Source organism: Lithobates pipiens, unplaced genomic scaffold (assembly GCF_037356315.1).
Source record: "Lithobates pipiens isolate NorthernLeopardFrog02 unplaced genomic scaffold, aLitPip1_a1.2 Scaffold_10, whole genome shotgun sequence".
NCBI classification, from domain to species: Eukaryota; Metazoa; Chordata; class Amphibia; order Anura; family Ranidae; genus Lithobates; species Lithobates pipiens.
The window spans coordinates 101,100,225-101,114,520 of NW_027507686.1; the positions used below are offsets into that span (position 1 = coordinate 101,100,225).

The window sequence follows — 14,296 nt, forward strand, 5'->3', positions numbered from 1 at the left end:
GCCCGACCCTGCTTAGCCTCCAAGATCAGACGAGATGGAACAGATTCAGGGTGATGTGGCCGTAGCTGATATCTTCAGGTACTCTCAACTCTCTTGACAAACACCAAGATGGTCACCTTGGAAACAAGCGGAAAAAAATAGGTCAACGGCCACAACATAAAAAGAAGCCTACGGCATCTGGAAATCCCAGGCGGTCTCCCATCCAGGTACTAAACTGGTCCCAACCCTGCTTAGCCTCTGAGATCAGATGAGATTGGGCTCTTTTAGGGTGGTGTGGCCGTAGGAGATTTCTTCAGGCACTCTCAACCTTGACTAACGCCAATATGGTCACCTTGGGAAACAAACAAAAAAATCAAGTCAACGCCAACAACATGAGAAGAAGTCTACAGCACCTAGTATTCCCAGGTGGTCTCCCATCCAGGTATTAACAAGGCCCGACCCTGTTTAGTCTCTGAGATCAGACGAGATCTGGTGCTTTCAGGGTTATGTGGCCATAGGCGAGCTCTTCAAGCACTCTCAACCCTCTTGACAAACACCAAGATGGTCACCTTGGTAAACAAACAAAAAAAAAAAACAAGTCAACGCCAACAACATAAAAATAAGCCTTCAGCACCTAGTATTCCCAGGTGGTCTCCAATCCAGGTACTAGCAAGGCCCGACCCTGTTTAGCCTCTGAGATCAGAGGAGATTGGGCGCTTTCAGGCTTATGTGCCCATAGGCAATCTCTTTGGGCACTCTCAACCCTCTTGACAAATGCCAAGATAGTCACCTTGGGAAACAAGCGAAAAAAAAACAGGTCAATGTCAACAACATAAAAAGAAGACTACGGCACCTGGTATTCCAAAGCCATCTCCCATCCAGGGACTAACTAGGCCCAACCCTTCTTAGCCTCAGAGATGAGAAGAGATAGGGCTCTTTCAGGGTGATGCTGCTGTAAGCGAACTCTTTGGGCACTCTCAACCCTCTTGACAAATGCCAAGATGGTCACCTTGGGAAACAAGCGAAAAAAAAACAAAACGAATCAAGGCCAACAACATAAAAAGAAGCCTACAATAACTGGTATTCCCAGGTGGTCTCCCATCCAGGTACTAACCAGGCCTGACTCTTCTTAGCCTCCAAGATCAGACGAGATTGGGTGCTTTCAGAGTGCTCGGACTCTTTCCCCATCACTAATGGGACGAGGCAGGGGTGCCCTCTGTCTCCCCTAATTTTTATTCTGACACTGGAACCACTTATGTGTCACGTTCGGAATGACCCGAATATTACTGGCATATCCAAACCCTCGGCACACCACAAAATTGCGGCGTACACTGACGATCTAATTTTTTTCGTCTCCAATCCACACATTTCGCTTCCCAATATACTCGCGGCTCTCCGGCGATACGGCAGCCTATCAAACTATAAAATCAATTGCACCATCGGCTGTATTGAATATATCGGTCCCGGATGGTGAGGCCAAGAGGCTATGCTCCGCTTTTCCATTCTACTGAGCTGAAAAATCTATACGTTACCTGGGCGTTGACATCGCAGCGGATTTGGTGCAATTGTACCCGCTTAATTTTCTCCCTCTCCTGAATAGACTGAAATCTGATTTGGGAAACTGGCATGATTTAACACTGACCTGGTTCGGGCGCTGTAATGCATTCAAAATGACGCCCCTCCCGCGGATCTTATACTTGTTCCAGACATTACCGATCCGGTTACCCCCAATCTTTTTCAGACATCTGCAGGTGCTGCTCCGGGACTTTATTTGGGCTCGCAAACCGCCCAGAGCCCGTTTGCAATTGCTTGCCAGACCAAAGGACAAGGGGGGTCTGGGTCTCCCAGATCTGAGACAATACAACAGAGCGACTCTGCTAGCGAGAGTCGTTGATTGGAATTGTAATGGCCCACACAAGCAGTGGGTGGAGATGGAGATTGAGGATGGATCCATTCTCCTATTGACCTCCCCGTGGCTCCTGTCCTCCTTTACCAAAAGACCTCAGAGATCACCCCGTAGTGGGAGCTACGTTGGCTGTTGTGCGGAGGTTGTTCCGCTGCACACACATTGCTCCCCTGCCATCACCAATGACTCCGGTTATAGGTAATCCAGACTTCCCACCGGGATTTACCAACAAGAAACTGCGACAGTTGACAGTGGTGGGGAAACAGCGTCTGGGAGAGGTGTGGTCCTCGGGAGGGCTCCCGACCACGCAAACTGTCGCCGAGCTTTCTGACCCTCCGCTTGACTTGTTTAATGCTTATCAACTTCGTCACTTTCTTCTGGCCATACAAAGGGCCCCCTACACTCCTAGAGACCTGACGCCCTATGAATCCATCTGTCCCAAAAATGAACCTGTGCAACACACCCTCTCCCTCCTGTACAACCTATTAAGTAGTCAGGAGGAGGAGTCGACCCCACCATTTATCCACAAATGGGAGATTGCATTTGGCATCACATTTACCCCACAACAGATAGGGAAGATCCTGACATTAGTACATAAAGCTTCCATCGCAAACCAATATCAAGAATCAGGATACAAGATAGTCTCACGCTGGTATAGAGTCCCATACCTTCTGAATAAAATGAATAGATCGATTCCGGATGTTTGTTGGAGGTGCAATTCAGATACAGGGACCATGGGACACATTTTCTGGGCATGCCCAGCCTTGAGGAACTTTTGGGTGGAGGTGACCGGGACGATAAAAACTCTCAGAAATGTAGATATCGCAGACAACCCAGCAGCGTGCCTTCTACACTTGACCGAACAGCCTGTTCGAAAATACAAAAAAACCCTCACGATGCAACTCCTGAACGCCGCCCCGGCCTGCATTCCCACACTGTGGAGGCAGCCTCAGCCCCCATCCAAGGTGCTGTGGTATTCCAAAGTCAATCATATTCTCCGGATGGAAGAATTGACCGCCTTGAGAAACAAGCAAAAAAAACAGACAAAGCCAACAACATAAAAGGAAGCCTATGGGCTTACAGCGGACCTTAAAAGATGGGACCCACTAGCTCTGTCATGGTTCGGACGCTGTAATGTGTTGAAGATGAACGCGTTGCCACGACTTCTGTATCTACTACAAGCCTTACCTATCAAAATACCCCAGACTTTCTTTCATGCGGTTCGCTCAATCTTTATCAAGTTCCTCTGGCGCGGAAAACATATGCGTATTGGTAGGGCAATGCTATTGCGACCGAAATTGCGGGGAGGTATTGGCTTCCCGGACCCTGCTCTATATTACACAGCGACGCACATGACACCGGTGGTTGACTGGTGCCGGTGTTCTGCCATATACTGTCCAGCCATGATATAGTGTCCGCTGTGTACTCCGAAGCTGAACGGCTCCTGCGCGGTGAGTGGAGGTGGTAGCCCCACCATCCAAGCGGACATAGGGTTGTGAATATTAGAGGGTCCCTCACAGGCGAGCTTAGCTCGCCACGCTTCGGGCTTTTATATTCTTACTCTATGTCCACTTGGATAGTGGGAATAGAACCTGTACTCAGTGCGCAGGCGCCGTTCATGCTCGCAATTTTCGGAATCTGTGTTGCTGTGTACTGTGCATGCGCAGTACACAGCGGACACTATCCGATGGGGGACCATATGTGATAAGACACCGGCATGGGGAACTGAAGCTATGGGTCAAGCTAGAGCAGGAGATGGCGCGGGTTCCACTGGCTGGTCTGCCTTGGGCGGGGAGGCCATTGGAGCCCTGTGTGACTACTCACCCGTTAATTGGCCCCTCGCTCGCCGAGATGGATAGTTTTTTTCACCTTTCCCACCTGACTAACTTCCCTTATCCTATGACCCCAATTATTGGACATCCTAGATTCCCTCCGGGCCTGTCTGACCAGGCCTTTACCAGGCAAGCCCCGAAAGGGCTTCTGAGAGCAGTCCTATTTCTTGGACCCACGGGCTTGATTCCCATGGGAACCATACTGCTAGAGTAAGTACCTGTTGCATTGGATAGCTGGAGAGCTAGACAGCTAATCCATTTCCTCGGATCACTACCTAACCATTCGTTCTTCTCTAGACAATTCCACCCCTTCGAGGAACTTTGCCTGGATGATGGCCCAATTCATGGTTCCCTCTCTAGGTCCTACCTAATCCTGACAGATGCACAATCCTCCACGGATCCACCCTTCCTAGCTAAATGGAAAAGGGACTTACAAACTACATTCTCCAAACCACAGAAGGACAGAATACTCTTTTTTGCCCATAAGTCGTCACTCTGCAGTAAATATCAGGAGATCTCATATAAGCTGATCACACGCTGGTATCGTACACCGGTGGTGTTGGCCAAAATATTCCCCGGTCAATCTGACCGCTGCTGTCGCTGTGGGCAACAGGCTGGCACCATTCTCCACATTTTCTGGGAATGCCCTAAATTACAAACATTCGGGCAGCCTGTCCTGAGACTCATCCACAAGTTCACAGACATTTCCTTAGCCAATGATCCCGCAGCAGTTCTTCTCAATCTAACTCCTATGTCGAGAAAGCGTTATCATAAGTCCTTACTTAAACATCTCCTCAAGGCAGCTAGGGCCTGCATCCCAAGTCAGTGGAAAGAGCAATCTGCTCCAATGGTGACCCAGTGGTTCGCAAGGGTAAATGATATTGAACGAATGGAAGACCTGACTGCCACAATGAGGGATAAAACGGAGGAGCATGGGAACAGATGGTTCTACTGGACCCAGTTTCGCTTTTCGGAAGAATACCTCCGCGAGACATAGTAAGCTCATAGTGATCGTTGGAGATCGCTGTTCCAAACGTTGGACAGCTGATGAGCTGGTGAGCCGAGGGCGTCTCTTGCTCCCTGGGAGGGGACCCCATCCTATCCACTCTACCCACCACACCCCCTTACCCCTTCTTTTCCTTTTCTGCCATTTCCTTCCCCAATCTTCTCTTTCCCCTTCTCCCTCCTTTCAGTTCTACTATTTCCCTTCTTAACTCAAAAAAGGGAAAAGAAAATGGTATGTTCCGACCCCATTTGACTACTACACAATACTCTTCCTCTATCTATGGATATCTAAACTCTTCGAAGGTAGCAGGGCTAGTATCAATAATATTTTAAGTGGTAGAGGATCCCAACGAGATGGAGCTTTAATCTCATCTTGATATGACCGCAAAGCTGTACACGTGCTATTCTCCTCGGACTTCTTACCATTGGCTCTGATATCCATGCAATATGATCGTTTGTTTGTAACTATTTGTATCACACATTCTGTGAAGTTGCCTTTGCATTGCATGTCGCATACTACTAAATAAAAAATAAAAAAAGCCTATGGCACCTGGTATTCCCAGGCGGTCTCCCATCCAGGTACTAACCAGGCCCGACACTGTTTAGCATCCGAGATCAGACGAGATTGGGCGCTTTCAGGGTGATGGGGCCGTAGATGATCCCTTCGGGCACTCTCAACCCTCTTGACAAACGCCAAGATGGTCACCTTGGGAAACAAGTGAAAAAAAAAAACAGGTCAAGGCCAACAACATAAAAAGAAGCCTACAGCACCTAGTATTCCCAGGTGGTCTCCAATCCAGGTACTAGCAAGGCCCAACCCTGTTTAGCTTCTGAGATCAGAGGAGATCAGGCGCTTTCAGGGTAATGTGCCCATAGGCAATCTCTTTGGGCATTCTCAACCCTCTTGACAAATGCCAAGATAGTCACCTTGAGATACAAGCGAAAAAAAACAGGTCAATGTCAACAACATAAAAAGAAGAATACGGCACCTGGTATTCCAACGCCATCTCCCATCCAGGTACTAACTAGGCCCAACCCTTCTTAGCCTCAGAGAAGAGATAGGGCTCTTTCAGGGTGATGCTGCTGTAAGCGATCTCTTTGGGCACTCTCATCCCTCTTGACAAATGCCAAGATGGTCACCTTGGGAAACAAGCGAAAAAAAAAAAACGAATCAACGCCAACAACATAAAAATAAGCCTACAATAACTGGTATTCCCAGGTGGTCTCCCATCCAGGTACTAACCAGGCCCGACTCTTCTTAGCCTCCAAGATCAGACGAGATTGGGTGCTTTCAGAGTGATGTGGCCATAGGCAATCTCTTCAGGCACTCTCAACCCTCTTGACAAACACTAAGATAGTCACTTTGGGAAACAAGCGGAAAAAAAACAGGTCAACGCCAACAACATAAAAAGAAGTCTACGACACCTGGTATTCCCAGGCGGTCTCCCCTCCAGGTACTAACAAGGCCTGACTCTTCTTAGCTTCCAACATCAAACGTGATCGGGTGCTTTCAGGGTGATGTGCCTGTAGGCAATTTCTTCAGGCACTTTCAACCCTCTTGACAAACGCCAAGATGGTCACCTTGGGAAACAAGCAAAAAAAATAAAAATAAGTCGGAAGCTTGAGACAATACGGCCCGAGTCCTCAATTTAATCCATGCGGCGCATGTACAGGGAAGGCCCTTGCTTATGTTGTCAACGGACGTGGAGAAGGCCTTTGACAGGGTGGCCTGGCACTTTATGCAGGCCACCCTGGAACATATAGGTCCAATATATATAGAAAGGCCAGTATGGTGGCCTGAAATTATAGGAGGAGCCCGGTGGAATATATAACCAGCCGTCCGCCCGTCTTCCTCGTCGGTTCCGGTGCGCGATACCCGCCCACCCATCCCCTTTATCAGGGCATTTCTCTAAGCATACTCCTCAAGTGAGTACTCATTTCACCCATTTCATATTCATTTCATTTTAAGGTATGCCCCCTTATTTTGGCATTTCCTGTACGTTAGACCAGGGCACACTTTCAGGTCCATTTCAAGTAAGCGAGTTTATGTTAACCTTGTTTGTCATCCTTATCCGTATCGGTCTGAGGGCTCTGGACCATAAATATATATATATATCCAATGCAACAGGTACTTGCTCTAGCAGTATGGTCCCCATGGGAATCAAGCCCGTGGGTGCAAGAAATAGGGCTTCTCTCAGAAGCCCTTTCGGGGCTTGCCTGGTACAGGCCTGGTCAGACAGGCCCGGAGGGAATCTAGGATGTCCAATAATTGGGGTCATAGGAGAAGGGAGGTTAGTCAGGTGGGAAAGGTGAAAAAAACTATCCATCTCGGCGAGCGAGGGGCCAATTAACGGGTGAGTAGTCACACAGGGCTCCAATGGCCTCCCCGCCCAAGGCAGACCATCCAGTGGAACCCGCGCCATCTCCTGCTCTAGCTTGACCCATAGCTTCAGTTCCCCATGCCGGTGTCTTATCACATATGGTCCCCCATCGGATAGTGTCCGCTGTGTACTGCGCATGCGCAGTACACAGCAACACAGATTCCGAAAATTGCCGAGCATGAACGGCGCCTGCGCACTGAGTCCAGGTTCTATCCCCACTATCCAAGTGGACATAGAGTAAGAATATAAAAGAGCCGAGCGCAGCGAGGCCGAGCCCGAAGCGTGGCGAGCGAAGCTCGCCTGCGAGGGGCCCTCTAATATTCACAGACACAGACACTATATCATGGCCGGACAGTATATGGCAGAACACCGGCACCAGTCAACCACCGGTGTCATGTGCGTTGCTGTGTAATATAGAGCAGGGTCCGGGAAGCCAATACCTCCCCGCAATTTCGGTCGCAATAGCATTGCCCTACCAATACGCATATGTTTTCCGCGCCAGAGGAACTTGATAAAGATTGAGCGAACCGCATGAAAGAAAGTCTGGGGTATTTTGATAGGTAAGGCTTGTAGTAGATACAGAAGTCGTGGCAACGCGTTCATCTTCAACACATTACAGCGTCCGAACCATGACAGAGCAAGTGGGTCCCATCTTTTAGGGTCCACTGTAAGCCCATAGGCTTCTTTTTATGTTGTTGGCTTTGACCTGTTTTTTTTTGCTTGTTTCTCAAGGCGACCATCTTGCCGTTTGTCAAGAGGGTTGGGCGTGTCTTGAAGAGAAAGCTTACGGCCACATCAACCTGAAAGCACCCGATCTCGTCTGATTTCAGAGGCTAAGCAGCGTCAGGCCTGGTTAGTACCTGGATGGGAGACTGCCTGGGAAGACCAGGTGCCATAGAAGGATCTGGTCTGGTTAGTGTCTTGATTGGGAGATCGCCTGGGAATACTGGATGCCGTAGGCTTCTTTTTATGTTGTTGGCTTTGACCTGTTTTTTTTAGCTTGTTTCCCAAGGTGACCATCTTGGCCTTTGTCAAGAGGCTTCAGAGTGCCCAAAGAGAGTGCCTACGGCCAAATCACCCTGAAAGAGCTCAATCTCATCTGATCTCGAAGGCTAAGCAGCGATGGGCCTGGTTATTTCCTGGATGGGAGACAGCTTGGGAATACCAGGTGCCGTAGGCTTCTCATTATGTTGTCGGCATTGACCTGTTTTATTTTCCCTTGTTTCCCAAGGTGACCATCTTGGCATGTGTCAAGAGGGTTGAGAGTGCACAAAGACATTGCCTACGAGCACAACAACCTGAAAGCGCCCAATCTCGCTTGGTCTCAGAGGCTAAGCAGGGTTGGGCCTGGTTTGTACCTGGATGGGAGACCGCCTGGGTTTTCCAGATGCCGCAGGCTTCTTTTTATGTTGTTGGTGTTGACCAATTTTTTTTCGCTTGTTTCCCAAAGTGATCATCTTGGCATTTGTCAAGAGGGTTGAGAGTGCCTAAGGAGATCGCTTACAGCCACATCACCCTGAAAGCACCCTATCTCTTCTGATCTCAGAGGCTAAGAAGGGTTGGGCCTAGTTAGTACTTGAATGGGAGACGGCCTTGGAATACCAGGTGCCGTATTCTTCTTTTTATGTTGTTGGCGTTGACCTGTTTTTTTTCGCTTGTTTCCCAGGGTTTTGTCATTTTTCAAGAGGGATGAGAGTGCCCAAAGAGATTGCCTATGGACACATCACCCTGAAAGCGCCCAATCTCCGCTGATCTCAGAGGCTAGAAAGGGACGTGCCTTGTTAATACCTGGATGGGAGACCGCATGGAAATACTAGGTGCGGTAGGCTTCTTTTTATGTTGTTGGCATTGACTTGTTTTTTTTGTTTGTTTCCCAAGGTGACCATCTTGGCGTTTGTCAAGAGGGTTGAGCGTGCCTAAAAAAATCTACTATGGCTGCATCACCCTGAAAGAGCCAAATCTCATTTGATCTCAGAGGCTAAGCAGGTTTGGGACCTGGTTAGTACCTGGATGGGAGACCGCCTGGGATTTCTTGATGCCATAGGCTTTTTTTTTAAGTTGTTGGCATTGACTTATTTTTTATTTTTTGTTTTATTCTTTTACTAAGTATAAGTAGAACAACATAAATGTAACAGTCAACCATACAGCATGACCCAGGGTCACAATTACATGGTAACAAAAAATAGGCAGCCAAATAACTCTGGGTTCTCAGAGGGGAGTCCTAGAGTTTCATGCAGAAAAGAGAGAAACCCCACCTCCGACATGTAGTACAGTATAACTAATGCAGCTCCGTTCGGACAAATGTAATCATGGAGAACAACTGGGACCACAGCGAGCCAGCTTATCATGACCTACGTGAACCAGAGTAAAATATGAGCCGGTCGTGTCCAGAACCCTGGGGTTCTTCTGGGTCCCAAAGGCTAGTAAGGAGACAAGGCATAGTCAAAAGGGAGGACGGGTGAAGAAGAGAGTGCAAAGACGGAGAGAGAGGAGGGGGGGGATGGCGGCGGGGAAAAATAGAAAAATAAAGACAAAAAGGGAGGGGGGGGAATGCCACCCAGGGCAGACATGGCCTACGTAGGTAAACGTTAAATGTTCACCTCCCGAATGTAGTCTCAAGTACCTGTATCAAGGCTGTTCGGTCAAGTGTAGAAGGCACGCTCGTAGGCTTCTTTTTTTTTTTTTATATAATTTTTTCTCCAAATAGGGGAAGACGGTCCCCCGAGTACATAATGCAACAGAGAAATACAGAGCAAAAAGCAGCTGAACAATACTTGATACAGGTATATTCGCAACTGTGAGTCTGCCTTCCATCAATCACAATGATTCGAGGCACGGATAAAGTACTGTACCAAGATCCAGGGTCACACAAACCCCAGGTCCCTCCAGCATAATCCATCCAGAGGGGGGTGTGGGGCTGTCATTCCCAATTTTCCACTTTTTCCAAAAGAGAGAGGGGGTGGAGGGGGTGAGAGATAGGGGAGGAAGGCAGAAAAGAGAAGGATTGAAAGATCAGGAAAGGAGAAGAGGGGACGAGACACGATGGCAGCCACTGTCCAAGGGGACAGTCAAGGAAAGCTCAGAGCACTAAGGCGATAGCAGGCGACATCCTTCCAGCGAGAATATAAAGGTATTCTAGATGTCTCAGGTTTGTTTAAAAAATTCTTGTTTACCTTGTGATGTGAGGATCAAGTCCTCCATTTTTTTTAATGTCCTCTATTTTCCTAAGCCAGTGAGTAATGAAAGGGGGGGAACATTTTTTCCAATAGAGAGGGATGCAGGATTACGCCGCATTTATCACATGCCGTAAAATTGATTTTTTTGTACTTCTTAATGGGAATCTGTGAATGGTGCAAGAGAAAGAATGCAGCCTCTTCCTGGATGGAGAAGTCTGTGAATTTTTGTGTTATGCATCGGATCTCTGTCCAGAAGTCCACCAAGCTGGGGCAGGACCAAAAAATGTGCAGCAACATGCCCTCTTCTTCTCCACACCTCCAGCATATGTTCGAGGAAGAGGGGAAACATTTCTGCAGCTTTGATGGTGTCAAATACCACCTGGTGAGAAGTTTAAAATTCGTCTCCTGTATCTTCGTGCACAGCGACATTTTGAGAGCCAAAGTAATAATGCGTTGTCTCTGTGCTGGGGAAAATGAGCAATTAAGGTCCTTTTCCCAGTTGGACAGACATGTTAAGTGTGGGTAATCTGTTTGAGAGAGAATGTGGGCCAAAGGGCCTTCGCTCCTGCATAGAGTCTCAAACTCCGTCTGAGGGCGGGCGAACGTTTGAGGATTGGGGATGGAATGGAGAAAATGATGTCGTTGCGCCGCTCTCCAAAAAGGCAGTTGGAAAAGCTCTGTCGGATCTGTTAGGGTTGAGAAAGAAGGCCATTTTCCATCAATGACGAATTTAGACGCATTGTCTAGGTTGGAATTTCTAAGTGGGTCCCCAGTTCAAAGGTTGGATGGCCACGTATAGGGAATAGGGGGGAAGTCAAAGACGTGAGTGTGTTTTGGGTAGCGATCAGGTGACTGACTTTCAACTAAGCCCCTATAGTGGGATGTGACATAAATTCTGTGGGTAAATACTTATAGCACCACATGGCGCTTCTTAGCGGAATTCGGGAGTGAGCTTAGAAAGTTTGTTTCGATTCCAGTCCAGGAGCGTGGTCGGACCAAGTAATATGGCCAATGGAGGAAGAGCTCACCAAGTGCAGTTGGTCATGTGGAATCAAGAAGAAGTCTATCCTCAAGTATGATTTGTGAGGGGAAGAGCAAAAAGAGTAGTCCCTTTCCCCAGAGTGTTGCAGACGACAGACATCAACTAATTGGTCATTCAGTAAACACTTAGTAATCCGCTTTCTAGAGGAAATGAGGAGCGAGGAGCAAGAGGCAGAAGTGTCAACCGATGGCGAAAGGGGACATTAAAGTCCCCACCTAATATCAACTGGCCCTCCCGAAAGTCACATAATCTGTGCAGGGTAGTTCTGAGGAACGTGTCTTGGTGATCATTGGGAGCGTACACAGTGGCAAATGTAAAAAGGCGCTCTCCAATGTGGCCCCTAAGAAAAAGATATCGGCCCCCAGGGTCTACCAGAGAATCCTGGAGAACCCAGGGGAGCCTGCTAGAGATCAGAATGGAGACTCCTTTGGTCTTAGAGGAGGGGTTAGTAGAGTGGTAGACCTTAGGGAAGGATCTCGACCATAGAAAGGGGAGGCTAGTATTTTTAAAATGTGTTTCTTGTATAAAGGCCACATCAGTACAGGAAGTCTTCAGTTCTCACAGGAGGATCCACCGTTTTTCAGGGGAGTTCAGTCCCTTAACGTTTAGAGAGGCGACCTTGACTGAGTCTGCCATCGCTCCTCGGGGAGGGGGAGGGGGACGTCAGAGAAAAGCAAAGAAAGTTGAACCAAGGTAGGTTTTGGGTAGGTAATGCATGGCGGGAACTAAGGGGGAGAAAGGAAGGGCAAATGGAAGGAAAGGTAAAGGGAAAAAGAGGCCGGGCACCTCAACCCCAGGGGGAGAGGGAAATTACGGGTTGTCCGCACTCAACAGTACAGGAAGGGTATACTAAAACAGCACAATTATGCTATAGCGCTTACCAGATGTACACTGGGTTTAAAGCGCTGTCCTACTTGGGTTGGTGGGTAGACAGGTCGGAGAGGGAGCCCCCGAATCCTAGTCCCCCCAGTCCCGGCAGTGGTAAATGTCACGTCTGATACCGGTATGCAAATAAAAAGACAATCAGTAACATCATAGAACCAAAAAACAATAGTATAAACAAAACAGAGGTAGAGCATATAACTGTCAGCACTGAGGGGTCTCCTCGGCTCGCCCTAAACATAGGCATGCACGAGGGAGCCCGTCACAACAGAAAAGGCATCACAGAATTGGATCCACCACCCCCCATCCCATACCCCTAAAGTACATGCAGTCCCCGAACAAATGCATTTCTCCCTTTGGCAGATTGTCCTCTCCTTACCCCCTCACCCCCGCCCACGCCCTGGGGGGAAAAGGGGCAGGGAAGGGGGGAAGGAGGAGTGGAAGGGGGAAAAGGGGGAGTGGAAGGGGGGAAAGGGGGAGTGGAAGGGGGGAAAGGGGGAGGGAAAGGAGGGAAAGGTGGGAAGGGGGGAAGGGAGGGGGGAAACAGGGGAGAGGGGACAAACATGCGGAAATGTCAAGTCCTTTAGCGCACTCCCACCAGCAAACACCTGGACCCCATAAATTTCAACTCCTCCCCTCCATGGTCACCACATCAAGATGAAAGAGGAGCAGCCCTGGTCGGTGCATGGAAAATCCGTCAGGCAAGGGGCTGGGGCCACCATCCCTCCATCCAACGGGAGACTTCACCCGAGCAGCAGTTCTGGGGCCCGCCAATTAGTGTCTCTCCTGCATCGCCATCGGGGGCTGTGTAGAGCATCCAGTAAGGGGTAAATCCTCCAGGGGGGTCCAGAGTCACCCTGGAGGGAAGCAGTGCCTCGTACCAATAGGCTCAATAAATAAGTCATCCAGGGTCCCCGAAAGCTGCAGAAGGCAATGTCGGCAAAGAGTAGATGGGAGCCAGAGGGGGGGATGAGGGGCGCAACCAGGGGGAGGGGACACATATGCGGGAATGTCAAGCCCTTCCAGTACAGCGCACTAGGTATCACTCAGACCCCCCAAAGTGCAACTCCCCCATCTAAGGTCAAGACTCCAGAAGGGAAGATGAGCCGCCCTGGTCTGTACATGAAAGAACCTGCTGCCAAGGGGTTGGGGCCATCATCCCTTCCTCCAATGGGAGATGCCACCAGCATGACAGCCCCGTGTCCGGTCAAGTGGTGCCCCTCTGACAATGTCGTTGTGGTATATGCGGAGCATCCAGGGAGAGGCAGGGACCACCCAAACAGTGAGGGCCTCCAAGGGGGACCGGTGTCAGACAGGAGGATAGCGGTGTCTTGTTAATTAGACAAGTCATCCAGTGTGTTCCTGTGAGCAGCGGAAGGAAAGGTCGGTAAGGATTATGAATGGGTGGGGGCCCGGGTGTGCATAAAACTGCCACCAGATGACCGGGGCAGAGAGGGCAAGGGGATGAAAGTCAGATCTGGTAGGTGGGGGCGGGGGTGAGGAGTGTCCCTCATATTACTCACGTTGGCCATACCTTGAAGCTGAGCACTCTGCATACCCAGGACGTTCTTCTGTATAATCTAGCCTATCTGTATACATTAGCCTGTCTTTTGTACACATTAGTCGGTCCTCTGTATACACTAGTCTGTCTGTATACACTAGTGTATACAGATAGGCTAGATTATACAGAAGAAAGTCCTGGGTATGCAGAGATGGAGGCTAGGGTATACAGAGAGAGAGGCTAGAGTATGCATACTTGCTAGTGTATACAGACGGACTAGTGTATACAGAAGACCGGCTAGTTTATATAGGGAGGCTAATGTGTGCAAAAGACAGGCTAGTGTATACAAATAGGCTAGATTATAGAGAAGAACATCTTGGGTATGCAGAGAGAGAGGCTGGGTTACACAGAGAGGCAGAAGTATGCAGACTTGCTAGTGTATACAGATGGACTAGTGCATACAGTAGACCGGCTAGTTTATACAGAGAGGCTAATGTGTACAAAAGACAGACTAGTGTATACAGATAGGCTAGATTACACCGAAGAAGGTCCTGGTTATGCAAGAGATGGAGGCTAGGGTATGCAGAGAGAC

General features: G+C 48.9%; 6 pseudogenes; 1 reads left to right on the forward strand and 5 right to left on the reverse strand.

Moving 5' to 3' along the window:
* Positions 1–165: 165 nt before the first annotated feature.
* On the reverse strand, positions 166–285 carry LOC143950377 (5S ribosomal RNA; annotated as a pseudogene).
* Positions 286–380: 95 nt separating this feature from the next.
* LOC143944435 (5S ribosomal RNA) lies at positions 381–499 on the reverse strand (annotated as a pseudogene).
* Positions 500–5,260: 4,761 nt separating this feature from the next.
* Positions 5,261–5,379, reverse strand: LOC143955103 (5S ribosomal RNA; annotated as a pseudogene).
* Positions 5,380–5,481: 102 nt separating this feature from the next.
* On the reverse strand, positions 5,482–5,600 carry LOC143954078 (5S ribosomal RNA; annotated as a pseudogene).
* A 316-nt stretch (positions 5,601–5,916) lies between these two features.
* Positions 5,917–6,035, reverse strand: LOC143943094 (5S ribosomal RNA; annotated as a pseudogene).
* A 2,129-nt stretch (positions 6,036–8,164) lies between these two features.
* On the forward strand, positions 8,165–8,283 carry LOC143947846 (5S ribosomal RNA; annotated as a pseudogene).
* The last annotated feature ends 6,013 nt before the right edge of the window (positions 8,284–14,296 follow it).